Source organism: Phascolarctos cinereus, unplaced genomic scaffold (genome assembly GCF_003287225.1).
Source record: "Phascolarctos cinereus isolate Bilbo 61053 unplaced genomic scaffold, phaCin_HiC Scaffold_4;HRSCAF=312, whole genome shotgun sequence".
Taxonomy (NCBI): domain Eukaryota; kingdom Metazoa; phylum Chordata; class Mammalia; order Diprotodontia; family Phascolarctidae; genus Phascolarctos; species Phascolarctos cinereus.
The window spans coordinates 238371511-238387136 of record NW_027555847.1 but is presented as its reverse complement, the minus strand read 5'-3'; the positions used below and the strand labels follow the sequence as shown (position 1 = coordinate 238387136).

General features: G+C 35.6%; 1 protein-coding gene across 3 annotated transcripts in view; it reads left to right on the top strand.

Moving 5' to 3' along the window:
- Positions 1-15626, top strand: part of SNX24 (sorting nexin 24) — a 238668-nt gene that overhangs the window by 134303 nt on the left and 88739 nt on the right. The gene's annotated exons all lie outside the window — the stretch shown is intronic.

The window sequence follows — 15626 nt, the reverse complement described above, 5'->3', positions numbered from 1 at the left end:
TGTTTTTTTCTTTCTGACTTGTACAGTTTATATTTTGTCATACATTTATTTTTGAAGGAAATTAGGATTATAATTCACTGGAAGCATAACAGAATTTGAGAATTGGAAGTGGCCATCTAGTCCAACCCATGCATGAAAGAAAACTACACTATAGTATAGCCACCAAGTGGTCATTCAGTCTCTCTGAATTACAAACATACCTCTTTAGGTAGCCTATTCCACTTTTGGGCAGATCTGATTTTTAGTAAATTTTTCCTGACAATTTAAATTGGCCTCTGAAATTTTCACCCATTACTTCTGGCTCTGCGCTATGGGACAGATGAAACAAGTGTAATTCCTTTTCTGTATGACAGCCCTTCAAGTGCTTGAAGATAGTTGCCACATTCTCCCTTGAGTTTTCTTTTCGTCTTGAATGTTCTTAGTTCCTTTATGGCATCCTCATATGACATGGACTCAAGGCCCTTTCATCCTGGTTGTCTGTCCTCTAGAGATGAGAGAGAGGGAATAAGCATTTATTAAGTGCCATTGTGAAGCATTTTACAAATATTATCTTTAATATATACATGTGATACCCAGAACTGAACACAGTACTCCAGATGATATTTGTTGATGGAAGAATGTGACAAGTCTATCCCCTTGTTATTCCTAAAAACTATATCTCTCATAATGAAGCCCACTATTCCATTAGCTTTTTTTGACTGCCATACTACGTTGCTGACTCTTACTGAATTTGTAGTACACTAAAAGCTCCATATCTTTTATAGAATAAGTGCTGTTTAGCCATGTCTCTCCATCTTGCCCTTGTGAAATTTTTTTTTTTGGCAACTGTAAGATTTTCCATGCCCCTTGAACTTTATCTTATTAGATTAATCCTAATACTTTAGTCCAGGGGTTCTTAATCTTTAGTGTCATGGGCCCCTTTGGCAGTTAGGTGGAACCTCTGGAACCCTTCTCAGAATAATGTTTTTAAATGGGTTACTGAGGAAACCAGTTTATTAAAAAGTAGTTGTCAAAATATAAAAAAAAAGAAAAGAAAAGAAAAATCATGGTCTCCAGATTGAATCCGAGGTCTAGCCTGTTAAGATCCTTTTGCATCCTGGAAGGAGAGAGAGAGAGAGAGAGAGAGAGAGAGAGAGAGAGAGAGAGAGAGAGAAGAGAGAGAGAGAGAGAGAGAGAGAAAGTGAGTGAGTGTGTGTCTGTGTGTGTGTGTGTTGAAAATTAAGTATTCTTTTCATGTTCTGGAAGATAACAGTACACAAATTATGCAGTAGTTTCTACCATGTAGTATAGATTTTGAATATTCCCTGGGTAATAGACTGAGTCTGTTTTTTGAAGACCACCTTGACTGTTCTTCTAAGTGAACTGGCCACTTGGCAATGAATTTTGTTTGGGCATGGCAACCAAAGAAGCAAGGAAAAATACAAAGTAGCCCTCAGCCTTTGTAACCACCTTTTGCTTCTGCAGCAATAGTGAGAGACTTGGTAGAGGGTACTATGAATCACACAGTTTTTAGACCATCAATGAATTTCATTTTGATTGTTGCTACTCTAAATGTCAGGTTCTTTGACCAATGAGTAGATAAGATATATGGCTGAAAAAGCTAAATCTTATCCAGTTTGACATCTTTATTATAAACTAAACTAGAAGAAGGAAGGAAGGAAACTTCAGCTACGTAGGGGCAGGATGACTCATAGGAAATTCTTAGAGATGCAAAGAAAGGACTTAGTGTAGTCATTTCATTATAAATCCAAAGGCAATGAAAAACTACATTATGGGATATACATATAACACATCATGTATTATAGTACTAAAGTTAAGTATTTTCAAAAAGATGTCATGAGAATAATAGCAACTCATTTACCAATATTGATTGCTGAGGTTGAAGTTGTAAGAAAATGGTAAAATTCTTCAGAGAACATTGATGAGACCCTTCAAGTCAAATGAATGTACAATCTGATGTTTGATGACTTCAAAGCAAGGATGGGAAAAAAGTTAGGGTAGGGAAGATGTGGTGGTTAGGGTACTAGAGTTACATGCAGGAAGACCTGTATCAAAATTCTACCTCATATACATACCAGTTATGTGACCTCAGCTTACTCCCAGCCATAAACCTATGATCCAATTATTTCATGATCCTGTGATAGCAATGGGACAGCATTATTAAGTAAGAAGGAAAGACAGAGACCAAAGACTTGTAGATTAGATAGAAACCTCATGTCTCTATATTGTTGTTAAGGTTAACATCATAAACACTACAAATTTGTGCTACATAATCCTAACTAGACCTTTAGTGTGACAAGGCATTCTTTTCACACCTTCTTAATCAATCCACAATTGTGCTCACTATTGCAGCTTTTCCAAAACTTTCTGTTCCTTTTCAAGCCTCCCACGTATGGGCCTCCTTCTCCCCAATCCCTTCTTGGTTTCCTATTTCACTAAAAAGATTTAGGCCATTCTTTGAGAGCTCTTCTTCTCTCCACCTCATCTCGCAATGTTCAGGTGCTTTCTACCACTATTTCCTCTATTCCTATTACCTCATGAAGAGATAGGCCTTCTTGCAAAGGCAGAACTGTTGATATGTGCAAGTGATTCCCATTCTCTCCAGTAGATTGCCCCCTGTATCGTCCCTACACTCCTACCAGTCTGGAATCTCTCCTCATTTATGGGCTGCTTTTTTTTCCTTTTTTTTAATTTTTGGCTAGGCAGTGGGGTTAAGTGACTTGCCCAGGGTCACACAGCTAGTAAGTGTTATGTGTCTGAGGCCAGATTTGAACTCAGGTCCTCCTAAATCCAGGGCTGGTGCTCTATCCATTGCACCACCTATCTGCCCCTATGGGCTACTTTCTTATTGCTACCTACAGACATGCTCATGTCCCTTGTATCCTCAAAACACACTCATTTTATTTGTCCATCATTGCTAGATATCTTTTATCTCTCTTTTCTTTTGTGGCTACACTTGAGAACTCCATCTACAACAGGGACTTCATTTCTTTTCCTTTCATTCTCTTCCTAACTCTTTACAGAGTGGCTTCTGACCTCATTATTCAGCCAAAACTATTCTTTCCAAAGTTACTAATGATCTCTTAATTGTCGATTCTAATGGTCTTTTCTCATTCCTTCTCCTTCTTGACCACTCTGAAGCCTTTGACAATCATCTTTTCTCCTCAATACTCTCTTTTCTCTAAGTTCTTCTGTACTACTGTCTTGGTCCTCCTCCTACCTATATGACTACTCCTCCAGCACCTTTGCTGGATCTTCATTGAGCTCGTTGCTGGAGCTTCATTGAGCTAATAATTGTGGTTGTCCCCAAAGGTTCTCTCCTGTCTCCTCTCTCCATACTGTTTCACTTGATAATGTCATCAGCTCCATGGATTTAGCTATAGTCTCTATGCAGGTAATTCTTAGACATATTTATCCAGCCCTAACCACCTTCCTGATCTAGTCTTACGTCTCTAATTGCCAATGGGATGCTTAAATTTGATATCTTATAGACCCAAGGTTTCAAACTTACCACCCATGGGCTGCAAGTAGCCTGCAAAACTCCTAAGTTCAGCCTGAACCAGATTGGAATGCAGTTGTGAAATGCTTAACAAAATAAATAAAAATCCCATACTACATAGGGGATGTTAATTTGTGGTTTTCTAACTCAATATGTGGCTTCTATGTTTGACACCACCATTGTAGAAATGTTAAACTCAGTGCATCCAAAACTGAACTCATCTTTCATTCTGAATCCTCCCTTCTACCTAATTTCTCTGTTACTGTTTGAAGGCACCAACATTCTTCCTGTCGTCCAGGCCTGCAACCTAGGTGCCATCTTCAGCTCCTTAACCTATCTAGCTGATACTACCTTTACAACATTTTTTGTATATTCCTGCATCTCTCATCTGACACTGCCCCCACCCTGGAATAGGCTTTCATCACTTTATATTTGGCCATCCCTGTTATCTCTAGGATCAAACAAAATCCTTTTGCTTTTCATAACGTGGCTCCTGCCTACCTTTCCAGTATCTTTATACTTTGCTCCCAGTCACGTACCCCATGGTTCAGTGACACTAGCCTCTTTTCTGTTCTTCACACAGAAAACTCCCTTCTTCCAACTGGGCATTTCCACTTTGCTATCCCCACATCTACAACTCTCCTTTTCTTTATCCTACTCTCTAGTTTCCTTCAAATCTTAGCTAAAATCTCACTGTCTACAAGAAGTCTTTCTTCTTAATCTCTTTCTTCTGAGATCATCGTCAATTTATATTCCACATATCTTGTTTGTACATAGTTGTTTTCATGTTGTCTCTTGAATCAGAATGTGAGCTCCTTGAGAATAGAGACTGTTTTAGCCTTTTTTTTGTATCCTCAGTGCTTAGTAAATGCTTGGTGACTTGACTTGATTATGGGAAGATTTGTAGACTGTTATGTTCCTGTCTGACAAAGAAACTGCTTGAGTTCTGCCTCATAAGGTGATAAATATTAGTCACTGACTGTTAGGAGGCACTTATTTGAGGCTTTGGGCAGTAGGGAGCCAGAGAAGGACAGATTGGCAAATGGAGAAGTGAGAGATTGAGTTACCATGTGAATCAAGAGAGCTGCATTGATTACAAATGGAGCCACAAGAAGCTGGGGACGGAAAACTCAGGCACCTACAAGAGAAGCTGCTTCTAAAAAGACTCTCCAGCTGTTTTGCTGGAAATGTGCTAGTTAGTAGAGTAGAATTGATTTACTCATTGATTGACAGAAAAGCTTGACTAGCTAAGAGAGTTCTTCAGGTGTAGTTCTGATTGGAGGGAAGCTGAATCTTGGTCCTGAGTTTATGCTCTTGACTTTCAACAGTCTGAGAAAAGGTAAAACTCTCAGTTATGCCTGGTTATCCTCTACTACCCTTTAAAATTTGAGAGGGAAAACATAAGGGAAAAGAACAGCTTTGCACCTGTTTTTCTTTGAGCTGTGCTTTTGCAGAACAGGCTTTATTTTGCTAGAAACTGATTTATTGAAACAGAATCCTATTTAATGAAGACTTGGCTGGGCTTTTCTGCATTGACCAGAGAGCCAACCTGAGGAGCTCTTCTCTGGCTTAAGGGAATTGCTTGTCACCAAAACAGTTGTGATGTTGGTATACTTTTTGCTTTAAAAAAATGGTAACACTTTCTTAGGGCCCTTTAAGAGTGACTGTGAGGGGAGTTTGATGTGAGTGAGATAATCCAGAGAGAGAAGGGAGGTACTGGTACTTACAGTGTGCTGAATTGCTAGAATGGATGGTCTGGTGCTGGTCTGTTCTGGGTTACATAATAAATGTTTGCTTTCAAGGCATGATTATTAAATATCAAAAGTTCATTTACTTCTGTTCCTAATTGCTTAATACATAAGGACAATGTATTTCCTCTTTCCTTGACTTGTCAATACAGTTTTTTCATTTTAAATTATATTTTATGTTTTTCAGTCAGCAAAAAATTTTCTTCTCTCCCTCCCACTCCACTTCCTCCCTTCCCCAATTGAGAACACAAGAAAAACATTACCTCTGTTATAAACACATATAGTTAAGCAAAACAAATTTCGACATTGACCACATCCCAAAAAAAAAATGTCTGATTCTTAACTCTCAGTATCTTACTTATCATGAGTTTGGCAGCATCTTTTATCATTAGCTTACTGGAATTGTAGTTAGTTGTTAACACTGATCAAAGTCCCTAATTCTTTCAGAGTTGATTGTCTTTACTATATAATTGCCATTGTATGATTTGTTCTCTTGGTTCTTTTCACTTCACTCTGTATCAGTTCATAATGTTCTTCCTAGGTTTCTCTGAAACCATCTCTTCCACCATTTCTTATAGCATAGTAGTATTCCATCACATTTATATACCATAACTTGTTCCACCATTCCCCATCCCCCTTAGATGCCATTCTTTGTCACCTCAAAAAGAATTATAAATATTTTTGTACATCCTTAGTGAGAGGATTTTTTTTCCTTAATATTAATCCCTCTCTAATTTATTCTCTGTAGTTCACTATTCCTGCTTCTATCCTTTCCCTCCTATTTGCCTGTAGAGTGAAATGTGTTTCTGTATTTGATTGTATGTGTCTGTGTGTGTGTATCTGTGTATGTGTATTCTTTCCTCTTTTGACCTCATTTCAGATAAGAGTTCTTTTTAAGTGTGAGCAACCTGCCCACCTCCCTTCCTCTTTGTAAAGATATCTACAAGAACACCCTGATTATGTGAGATAATTTTCTCTGATTTTCCTTTGCCTTTCTGGTCTAGTGTATTCCTTTTCCCTAGTCTTTCCATTCATCTTTTAAGACCAAGACAAAGCAGAATCAGTCCTAGGCCTTGTTTAAATAGACTCCCTCTGTGACCACAGATAATGGTAGGATCCAAAGGAGACATATATCTCATCTCTTCATATTAGAATTTAAACAGTTTATCCACTTTTAGTCCTTTATGATTGTTTATTCATATTTTGCTTTTTTATTTATGCTTACCTTTTATGATTGTTTATTCATGTTTGCTTCTTAATCCTTGGTTTCTATGTAGCTCAAATCCTTTTCATCAGGCATACTTGAGAGTACTCTATTTGATTAAAGGTCTGTTTTTTTCCACTTTACTAGTCCTTAATTTTTCTGGGTATGTTTATTCTTAGCTATAAGCTGATACCTTTGCCTTCTGGAATATCATATTCCATGTTTTTCACTCCTCTTTATAATGGTGAGTGCTAAATTCTATGTCATCCTTACTATGTCTCTTTGGTACTTGGATTCTTCTTTTTTTTTTTTCCTGGCTGCTTGCAGTATTTTTTCTTATAGCTGAAAGCTCGGGATTTCACTATAATGTACATGCAGGTTTTTATTTGTGAGTTTCTTTCAGGAAGTGACCATTGGATTCTTTCTATTTCCACTTTACCCTTTGGTTCTAAGAGAGAACTACAGGCATCTCTTTGGTCTAGAATTCCTTCCCTGGTTATTTCTTTACAGGCTGCAAGCTGGTCTAGAAGGTAGAAGTGAGACTCTGCTCTGCTGCTGGGGTCAGTTTGCTTCTGAACTTGCTCTCTGTAGGTACATAGCACAGTCTTTGTATGTTGAAATGCTCTCTGAGGCTGCTCCTGACTAAACCACATCTTCAGGGTCCACAGACCTCTCTCCTCCTGTGCTGACCTGGAATAGAAAAATAACTCTATGACTTTTTAAAAAATTTCTTCATCAGAAGGTTTAGTACATTTTCTTAGATATGTTTAGAAGAATTTTGGTAGAGGGCTTGTTATACTGCTTCCTATTATTCTACCATGTTGGCTCTAGCATTTTTGGTAAATATCAGTAAGAGTCAGAGGACATTTTTCCATCAGCTTCCAACTCATCCTGTAGATTAGTCCCACAGTTTTTATGGTTACTTTCTTATAATCCTAATATAGACTTCCAGTATATTTTAAATAACACTTTTGCCACCAGAAACCAAACTTCTGTTTCTGACCGTCTTATTGCCCAAGTCTCTTTTTCTTCTACAACAACCTTCTCTTACTTAAAAAGGAGATTTAATCATGAGACCATTACATAAGAAATCCTCTTCTGATCTATGCCAAATATTGTAGGAAAAGAGTAAATTAGGTTAGTTATAACATTGTGATTTAGAGCTTAAATGCAAAAAAAAAAAATCACTCGTGGATCATAAAGTCCAATATAAGTTGAGTCAGCAAAATTTATTAAGCACTAATATACCAGGCACTTAGTTAAACAATAGATTAAATAAAACCAGCTTTATTAATTAACCATAGGAAGAGTCAACTCCAAGATTAAAAGGATATAAAAGTTGTTCCCCTCTGCTTCCTCAATCACCAGGTCAGGAAAAACCAGGAGAGTGTCCATGGGACAAATAATAAAAGCTCAGTGGTCACCAAAAAAGTTTGTAGATGTGATTACTGAGCCATTCTCAGAAGTATTTGAAAGATTGTGAAAAAGCAAATATATCACAAGTTTGAACATGGGCAAATATTCTGATTTTCAAACCAGGGAAGAGAACAAAGTCTGCAAATTATGGGCCAATGAGCCTGACTTTAATTCCTGAGAAAATTCTAAAACAAGTCATTACAAACATGGTTGGTGAATATCCAGAAAGGTAAATAGTGTTTTCAAGGATAGTATGGCTTCATCAAAAACAATCACATTGGGAGAATCAGAAATAATGGAATTCAAGAACCCAGTGTTTGATAAACCTCAACACATAGATTACTTAGGAAAGAACTCCCTATTTCATAAGAACTGCTGGTAAAAGTGGGAAGCTGTTCTGCAGAAATTAGACTTAGATCAACATCTTACAACATGTTCTACAAAAAGAATTGAAAAAATGCGACTTGAATATTAAAGATCAAGCTATGAAAAAATTAGCAGCTGTGGGTAGCAGTTGGATTCTTAACCAAACAAAAGGCATATAAACAATCACAAAAGATAAAATAGGTTATTTTGATTAGTAGAAATTGAAGACTTTTGTACAAATGAAATTAGTGCATCTATGATAAAGAAAATAGTTAGCTGGGGAAAGATCTTTGTGTACCAGTTTTCTGATAAGGATTTGGTATTCAGTATATAAAGACAATTAATATATAATAAATATGTCATATACAACAAATACATAAGACCAAAGGGCATTCCTCAGTAAATAAGTGTTCAAAAGACATCAGCCATTTTCCAGAAAGGAATTTCAAACTATTGACAACCATTTGAAAGAGTGCCATAAATCATCAATAATAAGAGAAATGCAAATGAAAGCAACTTTGAGATTTTACCTCACATCCACCAAAATGTTTGACACAGGTGACAGAAAATGGAATGGTCAGTGTTAGAGGAGTTATGGAAAGATAAATGCATTAATATATTGTTGCCAAAACTGCCTGGAAAGCAATTAAGCAAATAAAGTCCCTAAAATATCTATTTTCTGTGACCCAAATATTCCATAAATAGGTACCCCAAGGAGGTTGTTGACTAAAAGAAAGACTCTATATGCAGCAAAATATTTATAGCAACACTTTTTGTGCTAAAATAAAGTAGATGCCATTGACTGGCGAAATGGCTAAACAAACTGTGATACATGAATATAATGGAATATTGCTGTTCTGTAAGAAACCATAAATATATTGATTACAGAGAAGCACAGAAAGACTTATATGAAGTGATACAAAGTAAAGTGAACAGAAGCAAGTAAACACTAAATACATATATATATATAGTGACTGCTGTTCAGTCTTTCAGTCATGTTTGACTCTTTGTGACCCTGTGGACCATAGCAAGCCAGGCCTTTCTGTCCTCTGGACATTTTCAGAACTGAAGGGCTCATCTTCTGATGTCATATCTTTTAGTATCTTAATATATCCATGGAGTTTTCTTGGCAGAGATACTGGAGTAGTTTGCCATTTTCTTCTGCAGTGGATCACCTTTTGTCAGAACTCTCAAGTATGACCTGTGTGTATAGCTCATAGTTTCATTAAGCTATGAAAGCCACTCTGCCATGAAAAAGCAGTGAAACAGCAGTACCACAATGCAAATGCAAGTAACAAAAAGCACAAAACAATAAAAAATGATTGTTGCAAAATTACAGAGAACAAGCTTGGCCCCAAAGAAGAGATATGAGAAGACATCTCCCACTCCCCCACCCTCATTCCTTTGCAGAGGTTAGACAGATCCTCAGGTATGGAACATTGTATATATTTTCAGGGTTTTTTTTAGTGCGTTGATTGAGTTTGCTGAATTTTTTTTCTGAAAGACTTGTATTATTAGAAGTGGATCTTTGGGAGGGTAATGTAGAAGGCATGAAAACAAAAGTTATCCATAAAATTCTATTTTAAAAATAGCCATGCCAGATTAAATTGAATTTTTTTGACACTAAACTAATAGATGAGGACAAGTATAGATATAATTTATCTATATTTTAGTAAAGATATTTGTAAAGTATCTCATAGTGTTCTGGTGGAGAAGATAGAAGGATGAAGACTAGATGACAGTACAGCCAGATGGATTCAGAATTGGTTGAATGGCCAGGCTCAAAGGATAATTTTTAATGGTTCCTTGTCAGCCTGGCAGGAGGTTTCCAGGAGAGGACCCCAAGGACCTATTTTTTCAGTGACTTTGTATGAAGTCATAAATAGTATGCTTATCATATGTGCAGATTTAATTGAGGGGTAAGGGAGAACTAATACAGTGTGTGACAGAGTCATGATCCAAATGGATCTTGACAAGCTAGAGCATTGATTGCCTGAAACTAGTAAGATGAAATTCAGTAAGGATAAATGCATACCTGAGTATATAAAATCAACCTCACACAGGTATAGGATGGGATGGGAGAGTCATAGTTAAATGAAAGTTTAAAAATATTTAGGGTGCTTAGTGGAGTATCAGCTAAATGTGATTCAGAATTGTGATATGCCTGCCAAAAAAACTAAAGTGATATTGGGCTGCATTAAAAGAGATGTAGCTTCCAGGTATAAGAAGGGAATAGTTCTTCTGAGTTGTTCTTCATTAGACTCCATCTGGAGTATTATGTTTGGTTCTGGTCATTACAGTTTTAAGGAGACACCGATAAGCTAGAAAGCATCAGAGGAGAGCAGCCAGAATGGTGAAGGGCCCTAAACTGAAGTCATATGAAGACCTGTTGAAGGAGCTGTATATGCTGAGCCTGGAAAGAGAAGATTCAGGGTGGACATGATAGCTGCCTCAAACATTTGAAGTGCCATCATGTCTAAAAGGGCTTAGACTTGTGTTTTTCCCCAGAAGCAATGTGTGGAAATTTCAGATGCATATTTTTTTAGGCTTGATGTCAGCAAAAACTCCCCAACCTGTCCAAAAATTGAATGGGCTATCTAAAGAGGTGGTAAGTTTCCCCTCTTGTAGGTCTTCACACAGAGGCTAGATGACAACTTGTTGGTTGTGTTGTAATAGGGATTATATATGGCCAATGAGGTCCTTTCATCTCTCAAATTCTGTTAGAATTGTAAAATTAGATGTTAAGGCACTTTGAAGTAGGTGAAAATTTTGGTAAAATTGCATAAGTATTAGGCCTTGCTACTTTCACATCTTACAAAACTTTACTTTTATAAGCTTTAGTCAACAGTTACCACAGTTATTTTCTGTTGTATTTTTCTGATATTTTGTTTTCATGTTTTTTATTTTTTACCTTTATTATATTTTACCACAAGATAATCAGCTTTCCTTAAATATTTATTTCATTTGAATTTATTTTTAAAATGTACAACTTTCCCCCCTAAGCCATTTAATTTATTTTGTTACTAAGAGTGCAAGCTACTTGTTTGTTGTTGTTCAGTCATTATTCAGTCATGTCCAGCTCTTTGTGACCCTGTTTTTAAGGGGATTTTCTTGGCAAAGATACTGGGGTGGTTCTCCATTTCCTTCTCCAGCTTTTTTTTAAAAACAGATGAGGAAATTGAGGCAGACAGGGCTAAGTAACTTGCCCAGGGTCACATAGCTAGTGTCTGAGGCCAGATTTGAACTCAAGAAGATAAGTCTTCTTGATTCTAAGGTGGGCACTCTATTCACTACACCATCTAGGTGCCCCATAAGCCATTTACTACTAAATATAAATTATTATTAGGTATTGACCATGCTTTATTTTTATTTCTCCCAAGAACCTAATATAATTGTTTTGAACCTAGATACTAATAAGTATTTGTTGAATAAGTGAATGAACATGTTGATTTACTGTGTTTTTTAACTGTGTTATGTTTTGTACTCCTCAGAAATGTCTGGTAAACATTTTCTTGACTGGGTGCCAGTCTTTAAAAACAGCAGAATTTTTTATACATTTTGCTAATAAGTGCTTTAATTTCTTTTCTGAGTACCCAGCACCTTCAGAAGTGCCTTTTAAGCCAATGGCTATTAATACTGAAGAGGTAACTGTAATCATTGTCATTTAAGTACATTCTGTTGACTACCTGTATTGTAGAAATTTCACAATAGGCACTTTAATCAATATTTTCAGTATTTGTTCACATTAAGAGGAAGCCAAGAAATATTTGTTAATATATTAGTTTGATTTTTCTCCAGAAAAGTATAAAGTAATGTTTTATCTTGTGCACTTGTAAAATGTTTTTGATTTTATTATATTAAAGTTAATATTTTAAAGGGTAGATCGATCCAAGATAGATCTTTTAGAAGATATTTTTATTTAAAGTTTTGTTAGCCCAGAAAATATTTTCCCTTCTTAACTTTCTATTCTTCCCCCTCCTTTATCCTATTATATTTCAGCTGTTACAAAGTCCTTATTGTTTCTACCTTTAAAATATCTTTGAATTTGTCCTTACTGAATTATTTCTGTTTTGTTAGTTCAGAATCTCTTCACCTCTGCTAACTTCTGCCCTAAAGATACCACTTTCATTTCACTCTTAATTGTTTTCCACACTTGCTTAAGAACTTAGAATGTATTCCTTTCTTTATCAAGTCCATACTTCTCATCTTGGCATTTAATGCCTTCCATATTGTGGGCTCACTCTGAATATCCTTGTTTCCCAGTATTTCCCCAAACATGCCCTATGCTATGGTTAAGTTGGTCTCTTCACTGAACCCATGTCATTCTAATTTCTGTCTTTGTATCTTTCTTAATGCTTTCCATAGCCTAAGAGGTTCTTCCCTCAACTTTTAACTTACCTAAGTTCTACTCTTTCTTCAAGGCCCCGGTGAAGTCTTATTTCTTCCATGAAGTCTTTCTTGCTGCCCTAGGCCCCACTGATTTCTCTGGTTTCTGAATTCCAATAGTATATAAGTACATATTGGCATATAATTGTTCTCTAGTTGTTTCACAAGTATTTGTTTCATCTACCCCCAAGATATGTAAGCTTTTTGAAGACAGGGACCTTGCCTAATAATTCTTTTTTATCTTTCGTTATGTTTCAATCAATCAATCAGGCCATCAGAAAGTTTGAGCAAACAATAGTCATTTATTGGATATTTCTCAATTGAAATTAGTTGCACCTGGAAAGACTTGTATGGTCTGATTCTAAGTGAAGTGAGCAGTACCAGGAGAACATTGTACACAGTAACAGCCACCTTGTGCGATGACTAATATTGATAGACTTGACCCTTCTCAGCAACACAAGGGTCTAAGACATCTCCAAAGGCCTCATGATGGGAAATGCTATCCACATCCAAAGAAAGAACTATGGGGTTTGAATGCAGATTGAAGCATACTATTTGCTATTTTTTGTCTTCTGTTGTGTTTTGTTTCCTCTTTCTGGTGGTTCCTTCTATTAGTTCTAATTCTTGCTTACAACATCACTAATGTGAAAATATGTTTAATAGGAATGTATATGTATAGCCTATATCAGATTGTGTGCCATCTTAGGGAAGGAGGTGGGGAGGAAGGGGGAGAAAAATTTAAAACTCAAAAGCTTATGGAACTGATTGTTGAGACTTCAAAATAAATTAATTAAAAAAAAGAAATCAGTTGCAGAGAATTTCATTGATATTTGTAGATTTCTGGTTAAATTGGTGTCTATGGGGACTTAAAGTTGGAAATCACAACTACTTTCCCTGATACTGTATAGTTTGTAATTTATGCCAGAAATGGGAAAAAATATCTTCATTTTCACTTCAATTTTCATTAAAAGCTTAAAAGTGTTCTCCCCAAAATGTTCCATTTCACTTGGGTTTATGCCCTGCAATGAAACAGAAAATCTGCTATTTGGAATTGTGGTCCCTAGTTCCATACACACGTGCATAGTAAAGAGTATGGTAGGAAAACTCAGTCGCCAGGTGTAGGAGAGTTAAATGCAAACTATTTGTAGTAATCTCATATGATCTACAGTATTGTTTGTCGTTGTTTCCCAGACCTCATTCTTGTCATAGAGGTTTTAACTGTTGATTTGAGCTATTATTATTTATCTTAATACTGACTCCAGTCATTTTTCTATGAGTACATAGCACATGATCTATAATAATAAAATAATGAATTTCTTGCATTTCACTTAGTGAAAAATGAATTATGAAAGAACCCAAGAAATGCCATTCTAAGTCAAACCAGTTAACCAAGTATTCTGACTCATGACAGTGACACCGAGAGAATTTTAGTTTCTTTCTATCATGTCATCATTAGCATTAAACTCCAAATATCCTTAGTTTTCTTTATCCTTAATCTCCTGTTTTGGATTTATCAACCATATGTTTATATGAATTCTTCTTAAACCTATTTATATTTATCATTCTGTGTCCAAAAAAGAAAGTATTTTAACCAAATTTTGGAAAATAATTAAGTATAACTGAATTATCTTTTAAGTCAAGTTCTACAGCAAAAAGGTATTTCATGAAACAGATGTAATACTGTCTAAAAAATAATGCACGGTAATCCACCCTGAGAAAATAGGGTTGTGTTCATATAAGTATCTTGTATATCTTTTGGCTGTCCACATGGATGGTAAAAGTTGTACAACAGAATCACAGTATAACCTAGACTGTTAATCATCAGTGGAGTAGCAATGGACTATTTATCTTGTAAGCAGCCGAGCCCTATTGTAAACTTATATTGTTTCAAGTTTGTCTTCTTTCATCTAAAGCAATTCATTACTCACCTACAAATGCTGTCATCCCAGTAGGTATTTGATGATAGCTTCCTCAGTACTCTTGACACATAAATAGGGGGAATTTTTTTTTTTTTGCTACAGCTTTGGGATAATGTAGAGAGCCTTGGTTTTTCCTTCTTAAATATTATATGAGTTGTAATTTAATACTTTTTAAAGGAAATTTATTATGAAATTGAAAATATCTCAAGTTGTAATAAATATTTTCTTAATGATTTGGCTTTGTTGGCTTTGCTTTTGCTTCAGAAACAACTCAGTCAGCTCAGAGACAAAATGTAAATTCTCAGTCCCCTATGGGCAAGCATGTCAAAGTTGATTTTGAGTTTGTCCTTGCATTTCTTTCCACATTTTCTCAGAGACAGAATCAAGCAAAAAGAATGACATATAGCACCAAAATCTATTCCATTTGTTATTTTGTTATAAAGTGTTTTGAAAAGCAAGTTTACAATATAATATTGTGGACACATCATATTTTTAGTTTATTGAAGACATAATGTTAAGCTTCTTAGTCATTATTGCATGCTGATTCTTTAGATGCGGAACAAAGAATTACATACTGACATTAAGTAGAGTTTTCATAATTTTAATTAAAACATTAAGATCAGGTTTTTTTTTTGTTTTTGTTTTTTTTAAATGGAGGAAGATCTAACTCAGTTTTTGATAGTTGAAATAGTTTCTCTTTCTCCTTGGCCTTTTCTTCTCAAGCTACACTTAGCCATAAAGCCCTGAAAACTTTGGCTTGAAAGGCAGGTTCCTTTTTTTTTCTTTTTTAAAAAAACCTTAATAAACACATGTTATCATATAAAGAAAAACAAAAAAAGGATTATGTGAGAAACTAAATTTGCTACATATAGTTTTTAGAAAGATAGTGTATGAATATATTAAATTTAACAATTTAATCAAAATTTCTTCATTATGTCTCCTGATATACTTCTGTTTTTCTTCTGTGCACATAAAAATGATTTATTGATGCTCTTTTTTTCTGTCACTACCCACTAACTCACCATCCCCCCAACTCCCAAATAGAAAGTTCCCCAGAAACAAATATGTATAGTTAAGCAAAACACATT